General features: G+C 37.0%; 1 non-coding gene across 1 annotated transcript; it reads right to left on the bottom strand.

The window, feature by feature from the left end:
• Positions 1-5,963: 5,963 nt before the first annotated feature.
• On the bottom strand, positions 5,964-6,070 carry LOC133802742 (small nucleolar RNA R71). Its single transcript, XR_009877489.1, has one exon. It is a non-coding gene; the product is annotated as a small nucleolar RNA R71 (small nucleolar RNA).
• Between the last annotated feature and the right edge of the window lie 3,608 nt (positions 6,071-9,678).

Here is a 9,678-nt window from a genome sequence, read left to right as displayed (position 1 = left end):
TTTGTTCTTGATCGTTACTTTATTTATTTCTTCATAGTCGATGCACATCCTCATGCTCCCGTCCTTCTTTTTGATAGAAAGCACTAATGCACCCCAAGGTGAACAGCTTGGTCGGATGAAACCTTTGTCCAATAGCTCCTGTAGTTGTATTCTTAACTCCATTAACTCTGTAGGCGCCATCCTATAGGGAGCTTTCAAGATTGGTGCCTTCTCTAGCACTAACTCTATTTCAAACTAAATTTCCTACTTAGAAGTAATCCTGGTAGATCTTTTGGAAATTCGCATACAATATGTACGTCTTTTGGTTCGATCTGCGTCTCTTGTGACTTGTCCACCATGTTAGCTAGAAATATCCAGCAACCACTATTAATTAACCGTTAAGCTTTGAGAGTTGAGACTATCGGTATGCAAGTTTGAGATTCTTCACCTTTTTAGGTGAACTGTTCTCTGCCTTCTGTTTGAAAGTTGACGATCTTACCCTTATAGTCTATCATTGCCCCATGTTTTGCTAACCAGCCCATGCCTAATATTACATCATAATCCTTAAGGTATAACTTGATCAAATCTGCTGGTAACAAACTTCCTTTGATTCGAACTACAATGCCATGCAGTCCTCTACTAGATAGCATTCTTTCTCCGATGGGTAACTCCGTGACAAACTTGTCTCTAAAAGTTTGGATGGTTTATCTAAACTATTTATCATATTCATATATACAAAATAATGCGTAGCTCCTGAATCGAATAAAACATTACATGGTTTGCCAGAGATAGTGGTCTGACCTGATACTACAGTATTGCTAGTTTTTTGCCTCACCTCTTGTAAGAGCAAAAACTCTTGCTGGTACTAGTTTCTCATCCTTCTTCTGGTTTCTTAATTTTGGGCAGTCCTTCTTAAGATGACCCTCTTCTCCACAATTGAAGTAGCCTTTTGTCTTATATTAGCATTCTCTTGAATGCTTTCTCTTGCATATTTGGCATTGGGGATATTCTACATAAGGCTTTTTGTTTCCATTGCCTTCCGGCGTAGTCTTTCCTTTCTTGTCAACCTTCTGGTTTTGACCACCATCATATTTCCTTTTGTGATCGTTTTCTTTGTGGTTATTCTTTTTGGCCTCCCTTCTGGCCGCACCTTCTTTCCAGATCCTTTCCTCTGCCTACTCGGCCTCTAAAGCTATCTCTAAAGTTTCTGCATAAGTAGTTATTCCTCAAATCAAATTTACGTCATGGGCTATCATAGGTTTCAAGACCTTTACAAATCTTTGAATTCTTAGCATCTCGGTGGGTACCATGTCCGCCACGAACTTAGCCAACCTATCAAACTTCCTTGCATACTTTGTCACAGTCAAATTCCCTTTAGTAAGCACGATGAATTTGTCCACCCTTGTGGCTAGAATTGCAGGATTGTAATACTTCTTGTAGAACACTTGCATAAACCCGTCCTATGTCATAATGTTCACATCTCGAGTCTGCTTCAATATATCCCTCCAGATGCGGGTGTCTTTCTTTAGTAAACTCGAAGCGCACGAGACTCGGTCCTCGTTCCCCAATCGCATATGTTCTAAAATTGATTCTACTAAGCGAAGCCATTCTTCTGCTTCTATTGGGTCTAATCCGACATCGAAGTTCAGCGGTTGCTGCTTCCTAAAGCATTCATACACTGCCTCATAACGAGGTTCTGCACACTGTAGTAATTGTGCTAGGGGAATGACTTGTTGCGCCACTTAATGTTGTTTTCCTTGGTTTATTCAAAATTCTTCTTCTCTCCTCTTTAGTTCTGCCCTAAGACGAGCATTTTCTCTTTCCAAGTTTTCTCGAGTAGCAGCTATCTGTTCTTCCGCTTCATTAGGTGCTTTTGGCACTCCCGATGATGCTGACATGTTTTGAAATTCTTCATGTATATGGGTGGTGGCTACTCCTCTTCCTCGCCCTCTTCCCCTTCCTCGGCCTCTTCCTTATCCTCTTTCTTGGTCATTTAGTCTTTGAGATCTTCTTGGTTTCTGCTCCATATTTCTTTTTTTGTTTCCCCAAAAGAGAAAAAATTGTAAAATTTAAGACAAAAAAAAAACAAGTAGAGGTAATAACTTAGCCTATTGTACAACTTTCTATTAGGTCTTTCCATCTACTAAAACTACCCTATTACAATTAAGTCCAACTCAGGTAAATGGGCCTTAACAATTGAATCTTCCATGGAGGAGGGTTGGGTTCAGTACATCGTACCCACTACTAAGGTCCCCTAACTTCTACTTGAACCCAAAAGACAGGAATTTGAACCATTGCTTTGTAAATTGTTATTCATTTTAATTAGATCCAATCTAATAATGCAAAGAAAATGGGCCTTCACAAACGGGCTAACCCATAAGAGAGCAATTTAAACTGTACACTTTCAATTGAATCCGAAATTCTTAACATTCCCTAAACAATGAACACAAAAAAAAGAAAGTAACATGTTTTATTAAATAAGAAACTATTTACAAACTAGTGAAAATTTTCTAAAAAGAATAACATAAAATAAAACTTAACGATGTGTTCTTATATTCGTTTAATCCTCCACATTGGATCCTTCTTCTAGCATATCCTGCGTGAAGTCCTCATAATCCTCTTGAGTGTAGATAAACCTTGAAGTAAAAGGAACATGACTAAGAAATCCTTCCCTAAGGTTGTCTGGTAACTGATGAACCCTTTCTCCTATTTCTCCAATTGGTAAGATAATATCCTCGAATATTCTAAAATTTCCTGCAAAACTATCCATAAATATGTCATATTTATCTTCAATAGGTACATCATTATCAAATAAAAATTCATTCCATGGTATCTTTAAACTTCGTTCCGCTAGCAATAGTTTGGCTAAGGGCATGAAAACTATGAACTTTTCATGTGATATTAAAAAGGCTGTATGACTATCGATAATCTTTTCTATCTCCTTGTGAATTCAGTTGATTCTAAGAAACACTCTCTCGACCTCATTCTCATACTCAGGGTCTAGTATTAATCTTATTGCTTTAACTATTCTAACCACACTTGAGTCCATTGAGCTAAATTCTGAAAATAGCACAAGAGAAACATTACAAACATACTTCTAAAAATGTGTATTCTTCCTTGGTAGTGAGTTGGTCCTTTGTAGCTGTCGTCTGTATTTCGTGAGAATGTTCAGGATCAATATAGTCATTGCTTTGATACCACTTGTAATGCCCTAGATTCTCATAAAATTATCATGAACGCGGCGTTGGATCATAAATATAAATATTACTCTTTTATTTATAAAAAATCTGATTAAGCAAAGGGATCTCATGTCTTTAAAAAAATAAAATAGTAGTCTTTAAAAGAATAAAATGAGCATCATTATAAATAAAAGAAAACATTTAATGTAAATGCTTTGGAAAATAAAATCATAGGCTCGTTGATCATTCCTCAGCTATATGGTCCCCACGAATACATCACTAAGCTCTTAGGTCCCACTAACCACCGACCTTTCTATCCTCAATTTTCAGCAAAACAATATCATAAGGATTGAACTTCTAAGACCACTAAGGAAAATGCAAACAAGCAAACACATAATCATATAGTAATAACAAACATACCATAAGTTCATACAAGTGTTCATAACAATGCTAATTTACTAACTAATTTACTAATCATACAAAATCATAATATATTGTAGGTCATAACATAGATCATAATTATAAGTCATAATAGGTCATAATCATAGGTCATAATGGGTCATAATAGGCCATAATCATAGGTCATACTGGGTCATGATCATAGGTCATAATAGGTCATAATAACAAGACAGGTATAAGAAAACGATAAGTGCTTATACAAGGGGTAGCAATTAAGCCCCAAACATATGTCCATCATACAATTTTTGCAACCGATCCTACCAGACATCAACTTAGGTCTGTCATACATTTCTAAACACCATAGGTCCAGCCACACTTATCTTCTTAATGTACCTGAAATGTTAGGGTCATACATATCACAAAACTAGGTCATACCTAAACTACCTAATTTTCCTTACCTTGAGTGAGGAAATGAGAGGAAAAAGAGAGATTGCTTTGCTATAGAAAATCGCCCAAAACCTTACATATAACATAAAATATTTAAGATTAGAGACTTATAAAAAAACTAAACATCCAAAATCTCTAAACCTTATAAAAGTCATATCTTTAACCTAGAACCAAAAGATCGAAATCCAGAGCCTTCTATAATGCTTATCTCCAACACAACACCAAGAGCTTCAACACTTGGACTATTTCGGCTATAGGGTGGTTAACAAGGGCTTTGTGTTTCAGCTATGTGTGGTTGATATTGGCTCAAGTGTTTGAGACTAATAGACGAAAAACAATTCCCAAGCACTATTAAGGATATAATGGTTCGACTAAATAGTGTTTATGGGGCAAGATGAGAGCTTTTGGGAGAGTGACTTTCAAAAATGATGAGCACTTGAAGGCTTGGATTTGTGTGAAAAATGGATGGTGAAAGGATCTATTTATAGGCTCTAAACCCCAACCTCCTTCCTTAATCCTCTCCACTCTTCTTCAACAAAATTTATATTCAAAACTCCCTCCCCAATTGTAGGTTTCGGCCACCCCATTTTCTACTTATTCAAAGTGCTAAAATTACTCCATTGATGCCACACACACTTACTCGTAACCATATGTAGTCAAAGTCCTATGTTGCTTACCTAAAGAGTCTCCCACGCCTACACCTAGCATATTTAAATTCAAAAGCTTTCAAATGGTTTCAACTATCTGTAATATACTTACTTGATTTAAGCCTAGGGTGACACCTCATTGTGTAAATTCAAAATAAGCCAAAAACTACCCTATTTTTATGCTACACGCCCAAGACTAGGTAAGTCTCTACTTGATTCTTCAATTTAACTCTTTGTATTAATAAATAAATTCATAAAAATAATCCACCTAATAAAACTATAGGTTATTTCGGCCACACCTTTTATTTTAAATAAATGAGACTTAATTTAATGCCACATGTAACAATCCTTAGACCATCAAAAATATGTGCATTAAAACTATATTCTAGTTTAATTCAAAACTTAAAACTATACACTAATTTAAATCATATTCTAAAATCTTATAAATACTAACTAAAATAATTATAACTATTATAATTATTTTCTAATTCATAAAATTGTATCCTTAAAATAAATAATTAAATCTTAAAGCAATCTTTTTAATTTCAACCACTCAAACTAAACTATAAAATATAAAAACTAACACATGGTCATAATTAAGTAGAAAAATAATAACCTTGGTTATTACAAGCGTTACCTTTCAACCTTTTCTAAGAACCTCGGGGACTTCTAGAAAAGCTCTTGGGCCTAAAGTGGTACCTTGGCAGCCTTCCCAATTGGCTTTGGAATATTTTTGGTGTATATTTATTACACTATTACACACTTGCGCTTATAATACTTACAAAAGAAAAAATCAACGCCACGAAATAGAGACGCACTAGGGAGATTCGTGAGACAACAAGTAGAAGCTTTAGAAAACTCTCCAAACTCATCATCTTCTTCCATTCGTTCACATTCACCCAATTCACCGAGACTTCCTGAACCACCCATGATGGCTCATCAAGATGAAGTTCAACCAAGAATGCTACAGGATTATTTACATCCTACGTGTACAGCCACACCTTCATGCATAATGTATCCTAAAAATATGCCAAATTTTTATTTCAAACCCAGCATGATTAACCTCTGACCAACATTCCATGGTTTGGAAAATGAGAGTCCATACGTGCATATATGGGAATTCGAAGAGGTGGTGGCTACATTGTTGAACCGAGCTGATGAAACCAACATTATGAGATTGAAGTTCTTTCCTTTCTCTCTCAAAGACAAAGCAAAAAGATGGTTGTATTCCTTAAGACCTAGATCTATCAGAATATGGGACGAAATGACAAAAGCATTCTTCGCCAAATGTTTTCCACCCCATAAGACTAGCAGCCTTAAGAGGCAAATCTCTACCTTTATGCAGAAAGACCATGAAACTTTCCATCAGGTCTAGGAGAGGTTTAGAGATTTGATAAATTAATGCCCACATCATGGATACAAAAACTGACATCTGGTCAGCTATTTCTATGATAGTGTCACAACTTGACAAAGACAATTTATACAAATGGTGTGCAATGGAGAATTCCTTGAAAAAGATCTCGAAGAAGCTTTCAAGTACCTTGATGATCTCACAGAAAATTCCTACACATGGAAGGGACTGAGTCCTATGTACAAGCCATGATCAACCATAATCTACCAATTGAGGGAAGATGACAACGTCAAAAGCCAAATTGAATCATTGAAAAAAGAATTTGAGGCTTTCAAAACTTAAGATGGTAGAGGAATCCACATGGCCGCAAAGGTAGAGACAATAGATTCATGCTTCATCTGTGGAGGGACTAAACATCAACCGCAAGAGTGCCCTGCTTTTCGTGAGTTTAGAGGAGGAGATGAGGGACAATGCAATGCTTTAGGGGATTACAAGAACCCTTATAACCCTTTCTCAAACACTTACAGTCCTGGTTGGCGCAACAATCCAAATTTCAGCTGGAAGGATTCAAACCAATCATCTGGGAGCCAATGGAGGCATGAGCAGCAACAACCGCCAAAAGCATACATTGCTCCTCAAAATAACATGCATTCAAGTAATACTCTTGAGAATACCTTGCAAAATCTTGTGCAAACACAAATAGCCTCGACTCAAGAACTCAAATCTTGTCTCCCACAAATGGTGGAGAAAATGAAAGACATAAAAATCCAAGTGACAAAGTTAAACACTACTTTGACAATTCAAGAGCGTGGTAGACTTCCCGCTCAACCTCTAATCCATCAAATAGGGCAACACATGGCACAAATCTCCTCCTCTACACATACAAATATCAAAGAGGTTAATTCCATCACTACTTGATGTGGTCAAAGGACAGTTTCATGGTTAACTAAGACAACAAGTACATCAATGCCCGCTCCAGACTTAGGAGCAAGTGTAAATTTCATGCTATATTCAATATACATGCAATTAGGTCTAGGGGAACTCAAGCCCACATATGTTGTGCTACAACTAGTCTATCGATCAGTCAAGAAACCTCGGGGAATAGTTGAAGATGTTCTTATTCAAATTGAAAAATTCTATTACACTATTGATTTTCTCATCTTGGACAATCAATGTAAAGTGAGTATAGAGTCTGAAATTCCCATCATTCTCGGTAGAAATTTCCTCGCAACAGCAAATGCACTCATTAACGGTTGGAGTGATCTCATGAAAATCTCTTTCAGGAACATGACTCTAGAAATAAATGTTTTCCACATTTGCAAACAACCACCTGATAACGATGAGTGTTTCCAATCATATCTGATCGATACACTTATTTCGGAAGAGGTCAAATTGAAATGCACTTATAATCATTGTAATCACCTCTTCCACATTTCTGAAAGTTCTGAGCCCGATGAGTCTGAAATCAACCCTGAAATCATCAAAAACTCGTAGGCTAGAAGAACCATGTTCTAGAATCCAATCTTTGGGGAACTCCCTCAAGATCGAGAAACACCAAAACCCTCCACTGAAGAATCTCCTCAACAAAAGTTGGCCCAACTTCCTGAGGGCCTTAAGCATGTTTTCCTAGGAGCTGACAACACTTTTCCTTTCATAATATCTTTCAAGATCAACGCACAAGAGCACCAGCTCATCAATGTGTTGCAAGAACAAAGAGATGCATTAGGATGAACGATAGCTAACATCAAAGGTATGAGTCCTTTGATTTTCTCCCATCACATTCAATTGGAAGATGGGGATATACCACGTCGTGACCTCAAATAAGATTAAACCCAATGATAAAGGAAGTAGTTAAGACTGATGTCTTGAAACTTCTTGATTCTGGAATGATCTATCCTGTTGCTGACAGTAAATGGGTTAGCCTAACTTAGGTAGTTCCCATGAAATTGGGAGTAACAGTGGTGCAAAACAAAAAAGGGTAACTCATGCCTTCATTGCCTATTATGCAAGTAGAACTTTTAACAGTGCTTAGATGAACTATTCTACCACTGAAAAAGAGCTACTTGTAGTATTCACACTTGAGAAGTTTCATTCCTACCTGATTGGTTCACCTATCACAGTCTTTACCGACTATTCCACCTTAAAATATCTCATTTCCAAAAAGGATGCTAAGGCGTGTTTAATTTGGTGGATTTTTCTGTTATAGGAATTTGATCTGACCATAAAGGACAAGAAAGTAGTTGAAAACGTGGTAGCGGACCACTTATGTTGTCTTGAATTTTCTGATTTCGCTGATGGCCCAGCCATTCGAGATGACGTCTCTGATGAAATTCTCTTTCCAGACACTAAGTTGCCATGGTATGCTCATATCGTTAATTACTTAGTGACTGCCGGACTTCCAACTGCATGGAGTGCACAAGATAAATGTAAATTTTTGGTCGAGGTTTGTAACTTCTATTGGGACGATCCATATCTTTTTAAGTATTGCCCCGAACAAATTATGAGATGTTGCATTCGAGATGATGAAATTTTTAGTGTCCTAAACTTTTGCCATAATGATGCTTGCGGTGGTCATTTTACTATGAAAAAGAGTGCTACAAAAATCTTATAGTGTGGTCTTTATTGGCTCACTTTGTTCAAAGACACTAACAATTTATGTCGCTCATGTGAAAGGTGTAAGAAATTAGGTGTTATGTCCCAGCGACACATGATGCCATTAAACCCAATTCTTGTAATAGAAATATTCAATTGTTGGGGGATAGACTTTATGGGACCATTTTCACATTCTTCTGGCTACCTTTACATTCTCCTCGCCAAAGACTATGTCTCAAAATGGGTGAAAACACAACTGTTGTAAAATTCTTAAAGGAAAATGTGTTATCTAGGTTTGGTACACCACGAGTTATCATAAGTGATCAAGGCACCCATTTTTGCAATTATTCTTTTGAGACCTTAATGCAAAAGTATGGTGTAATGCATAAGGTTGCATTGCCTTATCATCCACAGAAAAATGGCCAAGCTAAGTTAGCTAACCGAGAAATTAAGCAAATCTTAGAAAAGACGGTTAATCCTGACCGCAAAGATTGGTCCTTACGACTTGTTAATGCTCCCTAGGCATACCCCATTGCTTACAAATCTTAGCTTGGTATGTCTCCTTACAGGCTAGTTTATGGCAAAGCCTGCTATCATCCTATTGATCTGGAACACAAAGCTAATTGGGTAGTTAAAAGCCTGAATTTTGATCTCAAGGCGGCAGGACTCAATCGTAAGCTTCGGTTGTTAGAAATTGAGCAGTTAACGAACAATTCTTATGAAAACTCTAGGATCAACAAGGCTAAAATGAAAGCGGCTCATGACAAGCAGATTCTAAGAAAAGAATTTGAGCCAAACCAACGAGTGCATCTTTATGACTCTCATTTGCATCTCCACCCTGGAAAGCCGAGATCGAGGTAGACTGGCCCATATGTTGTGAAAATCATTTTTCCCAACGGTGCTGTTGAGGTCACAAACCCAACTGATGGGAGAGTATTCAAAGTAAATGACCGTAGTCTGAAACACTACATAAAGAGGGTGACCCAGCCTGAAGAAGTCACTCTCGTGGAACTAGTTTACCAAGTATGAGTAGAGTTCGAAATTGTTTGTACATATATTTTTTTTTATATTTATTGTCCTTTTC

The sequence above is a fragment of the Humulus lupulus genome, chromosome 9, assembly GCF_963169125.1.
Source record: "Humulus lupulus chromosome 9, drHumLupu1.1, whole genome shotgun sequence".
NCBI classification, from domain to species: Eukaryota; Viridiplantae; Streptophyta; class Magnoliopsida; order Rosales; family Cannabaceae; genus Humulus; species Humulus lupulus.
This window is presented reverse-complemented; position numbering and strand designations above follow the sequence as displayed.